Genomic DNA, 14,769 nt, shown 5'->3' on the forward strand with positions numbered 1-14,769 from the left:
TAATAACTTCCTCAAAGATATCCATGACTGGTCTCCATACTTAATTGTTCTCCTGATTAAGCAAAAGACCCCTCTGCTGTGTATCATGTATTAGACCCTATGTATTACTCAGTGTTCCTTCTCATCACCCACCTTAATTTTGACATTTAACTACATGGAAGAACCAAATGAAATTTTTAGAAGGTTCAAGAATGAAGTTTCTTTAAGGGCCTAGTCTCTGGCTGACAACCCAGAGAAGCTTAAGGTTCATGGCTCACAAGGAAGACAGCCAGTCTTTAGGTATGCGGCAGGTGCAGGAAGAAGTATGTACCTGGGCAAAGGCTGGACCAGGCAGCAACCCAGTCAGCAGAGAAAAGCTCTCCTCTCTCACCTCAGTCTCCTGGCCTATAACCTCCCCCTCACAGCTCAGAACAAAGGACTGCATTGTTTCTCTTCGTGAAGAGCCACCACCTACTTGGACAACCAGCCTTCCAGGTTGAACAACAGTGAACAGGTCTGGTAATAGTTTTATCACCACCAAGTGAGCTCTTTGGGGTGGGGCAGGGGTGGAGTGGCTGTCCTCCAAAGGAAAGGAGGGACAGGAAAAGCTGAGGAAAGGGCCAAAAAGGGCAGTGACAGTGGTGTGCTCCACGGTAACGATAAAACTCAAACTTGCTGTTCTTACCAATGTGAGAGCCATCACTGAACCACTCTCAATGAGAAAAACATGCTGCAGGTCAGTGATCCTGTGCAACTTGGGCTTGGACTGTCACCAGGGGAAACCTCACCCTTCCTGCTGGGGAGCGTGCTAAAGAGCCCGAACACACATTGTGTATCTGTGTTGCACACAAAATATGCTCATTTGCATTCCATTGAGCATTCCATTAAGCACTCAGCTTTTAAGTTTAAATGTGTGGGATTAGCATAGGTGTTCCACGTTTATTATTTAACGTGTGCAGGTTCTGGAATCAGATCCAGGAGCCACTTCTGTGTGTGCCATATATTGCTCAGCAGATAAAGGGGTTTCTGAGCTTCAGTTTCTCCACCTATCAAATTGGTATAATGATATGTAGTACATAGACATATTGTGAAGATTATGTGAAAATAAATACACTTGCTTAGCACATCAATTGGCAGAGTAAGTGCACAATAAATTTAAGTTATAATTAGTAGTGCTAATGTTGTAACAATAACATAATAATAGTAGCAGAAGCCCAGGGCCCTCTCTTGTGGATCTGCAACTAACTAGCACTTTGACCTGAAAAAAGAGGTCACAATTTTCTCAACTTTGAAATGAATGCACTAAATTGCACATTCTAGACTTCTTATCGAGACATGAAAGTCTGACTCTGTGAGTGTACTATCTGCATGTAAAATAACTATTTATTATTCTGTTGATATTTTGAAAGTCAAGCTATCATTGGGTTTTTCAAAATCATCTGTGGGCCTCAAACATTCAGCACTTGAGTAATTCAAGAATACTACTACCGATGAGATTACCCCCCCCCCCCATTTTATTGTGGTTGTCTCTATTCTTTTGGAGACATAATGGCACCTCATAGTCCTTTTCCACTATGCCTGCAGTAAAAGTGAAACTATACCGTAAGCAAACTCCCTTAAAAAGTGGCCCCGTGGGCAGCTGGTGCCCTGTAGTCAAACAGGGAAGTCACTGAGCCATGTGGCCCTGGGCTATATCAAGGACTTCACACAAATGGTATAAAAACGAATGCAGGAATTAGAAATATTTTTTTTCCTCATTGAATATTCCAGGTCTTGTAGATTCTTCTATGTTTTAAGGAAAAGAAGGGGAGAAATTTCTCAGTGCCAGACTAGCCACTTTTTCAGATAGGCATCAGAGAGTGCTTCCAGCCCCGATCTTTGACTAGTGTGGTCCTCAGGACCAACCACTGAGGGGAGCTGCAGCAGGACCAGCGTGCTCTGGGTCATTTTCAGACCATCCTCTACATTCAAGGGGGGGGTGTGGTGTGGGGAGAGCAGAGCTCCCTCCAGGCAGGGGGCAGAAATTGCAAGGCAAACCCAGCAACCTGAGCATATCTGACAATCCCCTGGTCACCCCGGGGAAACACACTTCAGAATGCCCTGTGCTTGTCTCAAGCCAAATAACTGTTCGTTAAGAATTCAAGTCAAAACAACCTGTGCCTCCACCCCCGCTTCCTAATGTCCAGGCAATCCAGAAAAAGGAACTTGTTTGGTTATCTCCCCCAGGCTCTGATTCAGAGGCCTGTCACTTGCAGAGGGTTACCTCATCAATTCCGGTTCTGTCCTCTCCCTATCCCCTTTTCCTTTCTTAAACATTCTGGCTGGTGGCCTCTACAGGACAGATGTCCCTGACCAACAGCCCCATTCCAGCAGGGTGCCTGCACTGTTGCTCTCCTGAGAGCAAGCTCCAGGATGGCCGAGTGAGCCTGAGAAAGAACAGGTCTGTTCCTTGGAAGCCAGTTGTCAAGCCCCCAGAGTGGATAACCAGCTGCAGGCAACCCTTTTATATATAATTCAGGTCATCGACAAGGAAGGAGGACACCCAGCATCATCCAAACGCTAACTTCCTCTTATCTAAAGTAAGAAAGACCAAAGGCGACTAAAAACTTTAGCTTTAAAGTAATGAAGCTGAATTAGCTTGTTAAAGAAAAGAGCTACCAAATATATCTTCAAGGAGTTAGAAAGCTGACCCAAAATCTAGAAACACTTTCTCATCTAAACCTCAATATGACTTTGTTCGTTGTCTATATTGCAGGTTGTCACACACAGAAGGGATCGTTTCCAGAACTGGTCAAATCAGACATGCACGTTTCTCAAAACACTATTTTTCAAATTTCAATGGTAAAAATCGATTAAAAATCACATCTAGTCCATCAGTTCACGTTCACCGGCTCTTTACTTCGTAACCCGAATCTTGCCTTTAAGCCTCAACACCACAGATCATAGAAACCCCAGACACCAGGGAATCAACTTGCTGCTTCCTAGGTCGGAATGGAAAAATATGCCTCATTCACCCTTAAAGTTAGGACGTTGCTGCAAATGACAGAGTCCAAAAAAAATAAACAAATAAATAGGCAGGTTCAGTAAAAATACAAAAGGCTCTTAACAGATAACACAAATAAAATACCTCCTTGAGTGCCGTTGGAAACCAAAATCAAAGTTAAAAGTTGTCAGTGCCTTGCACACACACACACACACACACACACACACACACACACACGCACACTCTGTCTCCCCCTCTCTCCAAAGCTCTGCAGTTGCTTACCGGGCGCTTCTGAGGCCGACCCCACATCAGCACCCTGCCTGTCCAGCTGCCAAGTGCCGGAGCACGCCGCGAGCAGCTGTTTCCTTCAAACCAGGGCGCTGTGTCTTAAGCAGTCACATGCGCCTCCTGATAAATACTGCTGCCGTGCCAGGAGGTCAGCACTGAAGATCATTATTCTCCTAATTCGCAAACCTCATAACCCCTGAGCTGGCTCAGCCGTTTCACTAGCACGCAGAGCAGTACCTTCCACAATTTGTTTTCTTTCAGCGGCAAACCCCAAACAGCTGATAAGTCACCCTGAAGGGCAGGTCACTGCAAGTGGAAAGTTGACGTGTGGTGGGGGTGGAGGGGAAAGGGGCTGGCAGGCCCTGTGCTCTCTCATCTCCCTCAGGTTTTCACTGGGGCTCTTGAACAGAGAGAAGAAGGAACCACAGGTCAGCGGCAGGTGGAAGCTGCTCTGCGTCCCAGGTGTGCAATCCACCCCCCCCCCCCCCAGTACATCAAAGTGCCGCCCCATCTCGGTTTCGTTTTCTCAGCATCCCAGGCTCCCATTTGTTGGAAGGGCCGTAAGATGGGGCAGCCTGTTCTGGGGAAGGTGGACTAGCAGTCTAAGGTTTAGGTTTAATTTCAAAGGCCGGGGCTGCTGTGCCAGGCAATGCTGAGGGGCAAATGTGTGAAGGGTTAATGAAGACCAAAACCCCTCAGATGCAACTTCGCCTAGAGAGCTCATGGAAATGACTCTCAGGTAGCTTAAGACCAAATTTAGGCAAACTGTAGTTATCTGTTGGATTGTATCAACATTTGGGGTGGGGAGGTGGGCACAGCAGAGCCATTGGGACTATCAGCTAGGGAATCAGAGTGGAAACAGAAATTATCACAAGATTTACAAGCCACTTTACAGATGTGCTGCTGCCTGCTTTGCTGCTAGGAAGTTGAACGAACCTGCTGTTTCCTGTGCTGCTCACAAAGGTGGCGGACCATCTGGGTGCATTGTTGGATTCAAACTTCTCACCTTAGCTGATTTTCTCACCCCATCCTCTTCATTCCCCTCTCCAAGGAGAGCCTGTGGATGCTCTGACTTTGGATAGCACCTGACTTCTTGGTATAGTAAGAGTGACACTTTCTAAAAGCAGAGCCCAAGCAGGGTAGAATGGAGATATGAGAGGCAGTCAGCTCATTTGGCAAACTGAACATCCAAAAAAGATTTTAAGAGGTTAAAATGCCCCAGGGGATTTCTGCACCAGCATGAGCCTGTTAAACTGTCAACCTTGATTTTTAATAAGTGAGATCTTACTCAACAGAGGAGCTTGTGTGGGCAATCTTTCATATCTGCGTTTTTGCCTCATAATTATTTACAGAATTAATCAAACCAGAAGTTTCCCTCCATACAGAGGAGAGAGTATTTTTCCAGAATAACAAAAAAAGAAAGAAAGAAAGAAAGAAAGAAAGAAAGAAAGAAAGAAAGAAAGAAAGAAAATTAAAAAAAACAAAACCCCTTGGCCTTGCCATTCTTTCAAGGCACTAAATTTGTTACCAACATGTAAGTGCCCAAAACATAAATAGAAAATTGTTTTGCAAGCTTCAAAACATATCCCTTTTTAAGAGGTCAAAGTTAGTAATAGAAACTACAGATATCAAAATACAATGTGCTAAGATATGTCACCTTCATAAACCTTTTTTGTCGTGTGACAATCATTAATCAGAAACAGAAAAGGAGGTCCACTAAAGATCTGAAAAGTTATTTTGATTTATTTATACTTTACACTTACAGTAATGGAAACTTTTGTGATCTTATGGCATCCATTAATCACTTTATTTGTAACTGGTGGTGTTAATTATTCTGATGATTCCATTGCATGCCACATAGTTAGTGAGGCAGAGACTCCCAGAAACCCTTCACGACCAATTAAAAAAGCAGCCTCAGGAAAGACAAGCATAGAAATTCTTTGATTCTGTTGGGAGAGAGGAATCATACATCCCAAATCATACATATGGAGTGAACTGTCAACCCAGACCAAGACCCTGGACCCTTCTGACAGTGTCCAGGAGTGTCACTGAGGTTCCACAGAGACACTTTTCTAGCCTTGCAAGTAAATGGGGAGATCCCCCCTCTCTGGCCCAAACACCTATAGTTTCCAATCTCCTCCTTCAACTCAAAAAGAAGTGGCCTCCTCCTCCCGAAGGCCATTGACTCCCCCCGCCCCCCGGGGTTCTGTCTCACCCTGGGACCCCTACCTGTTCAGGACTCTTTGCCAACAATCATGCCTTCTCTCCCTGTCCACTCACCCTCCTCTTCATCTAAGTATGCTCACATTATTTTTACATCTTACAATCATTTTTTATCCTTTGCTCCTTTAATTCCTGTCCTAACAGGTCACAGGTCAGTTTAGGTCAGCTTCTAGAGATATAGCTCATTCCCTTCACAGGTCAGCTTCTAGAGATATAGCTCCTGTGTCCATCATCTTCACATCCTATTTAAGCTGAGGCCTGCTTCCAGTTTGGCTCTTCCCCTACTTCACTGAAACTGCTTTCCCCAAGTCACCAAAGACCAACGCTATTGGACATGTTTTTGCTTTTATCCTACTTAACCTCTTGGCTGCACTTGACCTAACTGACCAAGCATTAATGTGTTCTATTTTGGCTTCCGTGAAATTCAATTCCTACCTCATTCAGCCTCCTATGTGGACTTTTCTAATACCTGCTGCTCTCACACGTGAAAATCCCCTCTGTTCTTCCTGTTTTCTAACAGCTCTCCTATGTCTTCTTTTATTACTGAATGACTACAGTGGTTTCCTCATTAGTCGTCCTGCCTCCAAAAGTCTGTCTCTGATCTCAATTTCTTTTATTTTATTCTTACACTTATGTACTGAAAGCCTCTCAAAAACTGTGATAGAATCTTAGCATTTTTGTATTCCCAGAACCTAGGACAAGGCTTAAATCCCTTTTTTGTACATTCTGTTACTGTTTCATTTCTTACTCTGTGTTCTAATTAGGTCTTAATGTGTCTATGTCCCATCCAAACTTTGACAACCTTAAAGAAATCCTGTGACTTATTCATTTTATATCCTGAAATGCCTAATACGATGCCTGAAGTGTAAGAGACCTACAGCTGAAACAATGCTGAATGACTAAATGAATGATTAAAGAGAAAGATCTTCTGCTTATTCCTCCCAGAAAAGATATAATAAAGCTTTACAAAAACTGATTTTATATTAGGCCACCAAAAAGTCTTATGTCCCCCTCCCCCAAAGAAATTATTTTCAGCATATTCTACAACCACATTGTAATACAACTATAAAATAATTGCAAAAGTGTTAAGTCAAAAGAGAACTCTTTTTTGAGCTCTTGGAAAATTATTAGGACTCTTCTTTAAGAAAATCATTGATTGGAAAGAAATCAAGAAGGCAATTGCAGAATGCTTAGAAAGTCTTAGTAATGAGAATACCACATATCAAATACTGTAGGTAGAGCCAAAAGAGTTAATTAGAAGCAAACTGACCCAAGATGTTGAAAAATAACAGATCAATAATCATGGAAAAATGTAAAAGTTATTGAGAAATTGTTTCCAAGAAAGGTTTCTAGTCCAAATTACTTACACAATCAAGTTCTCCCTGAGTTTCAAACCACAGATAATTCCCAGGCTGTATAAAATGTTCAAATGGACAGAAGTAACAGAAAACTAGCATAATAGTCCTGACATAAAAACAAACAAAAGCAGAATAATGGAAACCACAGACTAATCTCACATATAGTTTACCCGAGAAATGTAAAAAAAAAAAAAAAATTCCCAATATTAAGGAATACATTTGCATGATGATATGATGGGAAAAAAACCTTTGAATTAGCACAATAGGTACCCTTGAAAGTCTTTTGATAAAATTCAGTATCAATTTTTTTAAATTAATAAAATGGAGCTAAAGAATTTTTATTGGAATGATAAAGATTATCCTCAAACACAAGCATCATACCTAATGGTGTAGTAGTAGAGGTATTAACATTAAAATCAGAAACAGGGAAAGGGTGCTCATTGTCATTGCCATCACATAGCACCGTTCTGGACATTTGAGCCCTTGCAACCAGACAAGAGAAAAAGAAAAAGAAAAAACAACTGAAGAATGATTAGAAAGCAAGAGACAAAATTATCCAACTTGCCTATGTTATAATCATTTACTCAGTAGAATCAACTTTCAAAAATATTTTAATAAGAGATGTCAGTAAACAGCCACAAAATAAAATTAATTGGGTTTCCCACATCACAGCTTAAAACTGTTTAGAAAAATATAATGGAAAAATAAATCTCATTCAGAATGGCAACAGTAATAAAATTTCTGGGAAAAACAAGTAAAGTGAAGAAAATATAAAGAAATTTATAAAACTTGACTGAGAAAATAGGAAATATTTCAATAAATGGAATATTCTATGATTTTCCAGGACCAAAAGATTCAACATTGTCACGATGTTGACTCTCCTCTATTTAATTTTTAAATATAATTAAATTTTGATTAAAATGCTGGAGATTTAAAAAAATAGGTCAGAAAAGAAAACCTGAAGCTTATGTGAAAGAACAAAAAACTGAGAATGGTAAAGAAAATTTTAGAAAACAACAAGGTGGGTGGGGAGTACTAGGTGTTAAGTAGGCTGCAAACATCAAGAATTAAAAGTTTGAATCTGGTACCAAAAGAGGCAGAGCAATGGAGGAGAACAGAAAGCCAGAAATATAAATACAAGTACTATATTAAAATGTTTATTTGTTAAATATGATATTTAAACCTAATGGGAAAAGAATGGATTATTTAATAATTGGTTTAATAGTTAAGTATTAGGAAAAATTAAATAAATTATTACCAATTATTAAAATAAAATAAAAGTCAATTATTACCTCACAAAAATAAATTATCTCACACCATACACAAAATAAATGCCTGTGGACAAAAGAGCTAAGTGTGAAAATAAGACAACACATGAACTTGAAGACAATAATGTGATTATTTTCATAAACTTAAAATTATTTTAATTTTAATTATTTTAATCATGATTAAATACTTTATCATAGAAATTACTTTGATTATGATCACAAAAGCAGAAATCATTTAAGAATGTCTTAAATATTTAAATAAATAAAATGTAGAATTTATGTATGTCTAAAATAACCCCACCATAAACAAAATTAAATCACAAATGACAGAATGAGATAAAAAAATGAAATCTATAAGATAAAGGGTTAACGGCCTTAATATATAGTCTCTATCATTAACAACTAGGCAAAGAATATATAAAGACTTTACAGAGAAAGAAATAGAAGTGACCCGAATACATACACATGAAAAAAAAAATCCAGCTTCTTAAAAAGGGAGTACAAATTAAATAATGATAAGATACCATTTATTATTTCTAAACTTGACAAAGATTAAAAAGTTGATAATCCCCAATGTTGATAGGAGGTTTCAGAAAATGGCACCTTTATATCTTGCTGGCAAGAATCTAGATTGGTACCACATGTAAGAAAGATAATTTTGTGATACATAGCAAAACCTTTTTAAAATATGTATACCCTTTAATTCATCAGATCCTGTCTTAGAAATGTATCCCAAGGAAATAATGTGGATTTTCATACGTGCAGGACTGTTTCTCACAGCACTGTTTATACTAGTGAAAAATTAAAAACAGTCTACGTACCAAAAGTTGAATAAATTATTATATATTCATAAGATTTAGCACTACACAATCATTATAATGTTGAAGTATATTAACATGGAAAAATATTCAGCATAGATTAAGTGGATAACTCAAGTTATAAAAGTTTATTCAGTATGATCTCATTTTTCTAAAAAGACGTGAACATGTGAAAAAGACAGAAACATGATGTAGTTGACACTTGAACCACACCAGGGTTAGGGGCTCTGACCTTCCACATATTGAAAATCCTCGTATAACTTTTGACTCCCCAAAACCTTAACTACTAATAGCCTACTCTTGGTCAGAATCCTTCCCAGTAACATAAACAGCTGGTTAACTCATATTTGTATGTTATATGTATTATATACTGTATTCTTAAAGTAAGCTACAGAAAAGAAAATGTTAAGAAAATAATAAAGGAAGTACATTTACAGTGCTGTATTTATTTAAAAAAAAATCCACATGTGAGTGGCCCTGTGCAGTTGAAACCCATGTTGATCAAGAGTCAACTGTGTATCAAATTTTTAATAGCAGTTATCTTTAGGAGTTGGGGTCAGTGTTCTACCCCCCTTTATGCTTATTGCTTTTTTCCTACTGTTTTTATTACAAATATGTATCAGTTGTTCATTTGTAAATGAGATCTTTCTTATAATAAAGAGACATACCAGCATACTAGAGTGGTTTCATCATCTACACAAAGAGGAGAAAGCCATTGACAAGAAATGTGTTCAAGAAAAAGGACCCAAAGCAGCAAACCTCCCCGTCCATTAATAAGACCTGACACTTCTTCCCGAGTAAGTCTCGATTCTCTATCCTTCTGTATCCTTCTGTTCCTGGACCCCATACTGGATAGCAAGTCCCTGGAAGTATTGGAACGACCATGTTCAAAGGATGCAGGAAGAGGAGAGAAGTATGGTCTTGCTTGAGCACCTTGGATTCAGTTTCCCAGAGATGCCCTGATAGGCCTTTATGACTATCTGAAGTATTCCCTTAAAGTGGAAATTCCCAAATGGTTTCCATCCTGTGCACACTTGGTCAGAGAGCAGGAACCTCCTCTGCCAACTGCCCCCCCCACCTCCCCGTGAAGCCACCCATCTCTCATTCCACCTTGTGCCAAATTCCTGCTCCAAATTGGTGGTACACCATCTGCTGGTCAATTTGAGGTACTAACGCCATACCGCACCCCGACCCCCACCTCCCTTTCCTTTCAGAGGACCTTTTACACATTACTATATTTCTACCAGGTCATCTCTTCCTCAGATACATATACTTTTTAGATTCCTTGTCTCCTCTTTTTCCTCCCAACATTTGTCTAAGTATTATGGAGAATTTTCTCTCTCACTCTTGTTCTTCCCCTTGAACCAAAATAAACACCTAGAAAATCAGTGATCATAAGAGTTGTGCTAGCTACATGCCTTAAACCAACAGAAAAAAATTGTGAAAAAAATCAGAGAGTGGAGTTTTTAATCTCTAAAGCCCTTGAACAGAGCAAACCATTGTCGACTAATGAAAAAATACACTGTCTGTGTTCAAAGTGCATTGCATTTGAGGATTCACCAAAGCGTGTGACATAAATCTTTGTTCTCAAAGCTTACAATCTCTCTTGGAGAAAATGGAACATGCAGAAAGCCATACAAAAGGAATTATAATTATCATATATCATAAAAATTAGTGTCTATTAATATTATAACATATTATACTAATACAGTATTAATAATATATAACAAGCTAACATCTGGGCAAAATACTCATTTAATTCTCACAACAATGCTCTAAGGAGATACTATTATTACTCTGATGATGACCCTTAATGAGATTAACTAGTCTGCCCATAGCTAGTAAGCAGCAGAGAAAGAAAGAGAGAAATATGGATTCAAACAAACCCAGGTCTCTCTGACTCTAAACCTTCCACATTTACAGTCCCCACCCAACCAAATGATTTAGTATCCATAAAAGTTTTCATAGACTTTCTCGTCCATTTTTAATTAAACCTGCTCACTCTCATGCACAACCAAGACAATTGCATTGCGCTTTGGGATCTAATAATTGGAGATGAGCTGTACAAAAACAAAAGGGGGACTGAATCAGGAGGATGGCCTTTATAAGAGGAAGCCTCTGCAGAAGTTGCTCCCACACCCTGTCTGGGTGCCCTGCCTCCTTTCAGCAGTATCTCTGGAGAAATCCTCAAATTGCTTGACAAATTGGTCCTGTTTAAAAATGGATTTCCTCTTTCGTTCTCTTTCTTTTTCCTATATTTTATTTTTTCTTTCTTCCTTTTTGTAAAATTTCATTTTTTAAAAAACCACGTTACATATTAGTATAGCTGCATTTACTTAATCTAATTCATTGAAATTTACCTTTATGGCAGATTTTTTTCCCTCCATCTAATCAGCTTCTTAGACTAGGCTGGCTTTCTAGCTGAAGCTGGGATCAGTAAACATGAGAAGGAGAAGTTAGCATCCACGACACAAATTACCTCACTTAGCATAACTACTTACATAATAAAATTTCCAGTAGTTTTACTACTAAACCCTGATTTGACAGCAATTTGCATTAATCTTTGAAGATCTTAACCCTATAAATCACCTTTTTAATCAACTAGTAGTCAATTTAATCTGAATCTAAATCTTCTAACATACCATTGTTCCTTCCAGAATTTAGTTCTTTTTTTATTTATTCATTTGAGAGAGACAGAGAGAGCACGTTAGGGGAGAGGCAAAGGGAGAGGGAGAGGGAGAATCTTAAGCAGACTCCCCCACTGAGCAGAGAGCCTGATGGTCTTGAGATCCCAAGATCCTGAGATCATGACCTGAGTTGAAATCAAGAGTTGGCTGCTCAACCCACTGAGCTACTCAGGCACGTGCCCACAAACACAGAATGATTTTAGTTCTTGAAGAAGTTGCTTAGAGGAAAAAAAATTTCCTAAGGCTGCCTCTGTGCATTTTTCTGAGAAATCATTTAGTGTGCAGAATATTAATAGAAGGGCAATTTCAGATTTATAATTTCCTTTCTAGTCAAGTTTCCGCATCATTGCTATTTCAAAGGAGAAAATACAAAGCTGATTCACAGCAAATAAAGCAAAGAAATATATTTTAAAATTTTGTTTTAAAATGTGTAATAGCTAAATACATGAAATGGGCATAGTTTGATCTTTGTAAGAATCATAGGCAAAGCACCGTTAGAAGCTGCAAGTCTTATTTTTCTCTTATGAGAACTCAAGGGCCCCCCTCCTCCTGCCTTCCTCTCTCACCTTCCCACTAGGGCTGCACTCACTGAGTCTGCTAAACTATACTATATGGTTCATATTATAGCCCACTAGGCTGAAGATGATGCTCAGTGTACACCTTCCGAAGGAAGGAAGGAATTTTTATACCATGGTTGTAATCATAAAATAGCCATATTATTTTGATACTAAATCCATCTGCTAAAACTGTGTCAAAAAGGTATGCCCCCACTTTTTGAAAGTTCAAGTTATGCTACTTCAAGTTATGCTAACCTGTTTATGCTACTTCACTTTTACAGTAAAAGAGCTACATTAGCACCTGTTTTTGCTAATAGAAATTTTAAAAAGGTGAAAAGCAAAAACAGTGTTCAGCATTTGGCCTTACAGAGACAGGGCACACCCCGGAGCCATGAGTGTGGCACCCCCGGGGCCAAGAGTATGGCTCCACCAAGCTCCTCCCCAGGAATTACACTCACCATCCATGTCTGTGAGCATCTGTGCTTTTTGTCGATTTATTTTGCGCTTCCATTAATAAGATGTGATATCAGAAAAGCCTAAGAGAGGTTATTTTTGGAGTGTGGGCACACTCAAAAACTTTTCCATATAAATTAGTGGCAATTGCTTCATTGCTTTACACAATTTTGGCTTACAAAAGCTATCACAGAAATGCTCTTTTTTTTAAGATTTAAAATTTTTTTTTATTTATTTGACAGAGAGAACATGCACACCCAAGGAGAGGGAGGGGCAGAGGGAGAAGGAGGGGCAGACTCCCCGCTGAGCAGGGAGCCATCACAGGGCTCTATCCCAGGACTCCCGGGACCATCACCTGACCCCAAAGCAGCCGCTTAACTCACTGAGGCTCACCCAGGAACCCAGGAATGCTCTACTTTTGAATAGCTGGGGGAAATGTGTCATTCTGAACAATGTCCATTAATTCTACATAATCACTTCCCCCCTTCACTCTATCACATTATCCAAAACCAGCTAGCTGCCTGCAAGTCCTGCTTTCCAGTCCTTTGTGCCAAACTACTTGCTCATGTTTTAATCCAACCATCACCACCTCTAGGTTATAAATCTGTGAGGATTGAGCTTCTAACTTTATTTCCATATCCTTAAAGTATCATTAACTTTATCACACACTTCAGTAAACATTGCCGTGATTTACCTTCACTGTTTGCTCAAACTTTTGGCTGCAATTTTGGGATTACTTACAGCCTTTGTGTACAGAAAGCCTTTGGATAAGATATTCTTCACCACGACTGGCAGGGAGAACACAAAGGCAACCACAGACAGAGCAGGAGCCCACTGAGTACTAAGGACCTAGTATTACTGCAACCGGATTTTCTGATTTGTAGGTCAGAGGGGGGTCAACTAAGAAAGCACTTATAAAAGCACATTAAAAAAAAGTGGTAGAAAATTTTCCAGTTTTCCTTCACGTTTTAATTAAACAGGAAGTTTTTGTTCTCAGGGCTCATCTTTGTGATTGCCATTCTTATTAGTGAAAAGCGGTGGAGTTTAATGTATGCTGTGCTCAAATTCTCAAATTGAGGGGCAAGTGGAGGGGAAGAGTCAGAACTGAGAGGTGGGTGTTGTTTCTTTAATATAACCATAGGAAGTAAGAACTCTGCAAAGCTTCTTGCTGCTGGAGATAAACACATAGAAGCGAGAAATCACTGCAGGGGAGCACAGGCTAAAACATCTGCAAAATACCAGCCTCCATGGTGAGGCTTTGATAGGGATTTTAATGCCTATAAATTCTTTTAAAATTTATATTCTAGTGGTCAGAATAACTACATTTTCACATGAAAGAATAGTCTTGTCTCCTTTTGCAAAATAGGAAAAGCAGGACTCCTATGTTTTTTACTTTATAAAATATTTAAGTTTAAAAAGCAATAATGTTCTGTAGCTAATCAAATGACACAGAGATACACACAAAGAAAAATGTAGTAACCTCTCTGTCCTATCCATTCGCATCTTGCCAAGACAATATACACCTGTGAAAAATGTACGGGGTTCTATTTTTTCATTAAAAAAATCTGTATTTGATTTTTCCCCTTGATGTATCATGGTCATGTATATTGGCTCCAAGGTCAATAATAGAGATTTAACTTCTACTTTTTAATAGCTGCATACTTCTCCTCAGTGTAGTTATAGCATACTTAATTCACCCTATTAATGAATATTCAAGATGCTCCCAGTTTTGTGCTTGTGTAAACAGTGTTGCACTAAACATACTTGTACATGTATCTCTAGCTTCCAGTGCTTTTAATTCCATAGTATAGATATCCAAAACTGGGATTATTGGGTCTGCAAAATTATTCATGTTACTATACATGCCCAGTTACTTCCCCAAAACTAGCTTAAAATCAATGCAAATGTCCATGGCCTTAAAAAGATTGATAAATATCAACGTAGAGGATCAAGAGTTTAATATGAGAAGCACTAAAAATTCCTTCTAGAATTCTGTACCATCAGGTATATTAACTAAACCATTTATATTGAAGATATTTGCTTGCTTTTCGCAAATAATAATGGTTTTTAAAACCAAAATGTTTTAATCCAATCAACTAAAATGTGTCAAAGTTAAAAGCTGGAGCCTATTTCCCTCCGGCTAGTCCTTGTGATC

The 14,769-nt window shown here is 38.9% G+C and overlaps 1 protein-coding gene across 3 annotated transcripts in view; it reads right to left on the minus strand.

Moving 5' to 3' along the window:
• Positions 1-14,769, minus strand: part of RASGRP3 (RAS guanyl releasing protein 3) — a 98,730-nt gene that overhangs the window by 66,515 nt on the left and 17,446 nt on the right. The window contains exon 1 of one of the 3 annotated variants that reach the window (XM_072770555.1): positions 3,245-3,521. The exons of the other annotated variants lie outside the window; for them this stretch is intronic. The gene's annotated coding sequence lies outside the window, so the exon portion shown is untranslated. Of the gene's footprint in view, positions 1-3,244; positions 3,522-14,769 lie in introns of those variants that run through there. 3 annotated transcript variants of the gene reach the window in all.

Source organism: Canis lupus, chromosome 12, assembly GCF_048164855.1.
Source record: "Canis lupus baileyi chromosome 12, mCanLup2.hap1, whole genome shotgun sequence".
NCBI lineage: Eukaryota > Metazoa > Chordata > Mammalia > Carnivora > Canidae > Canis > Canis lupus.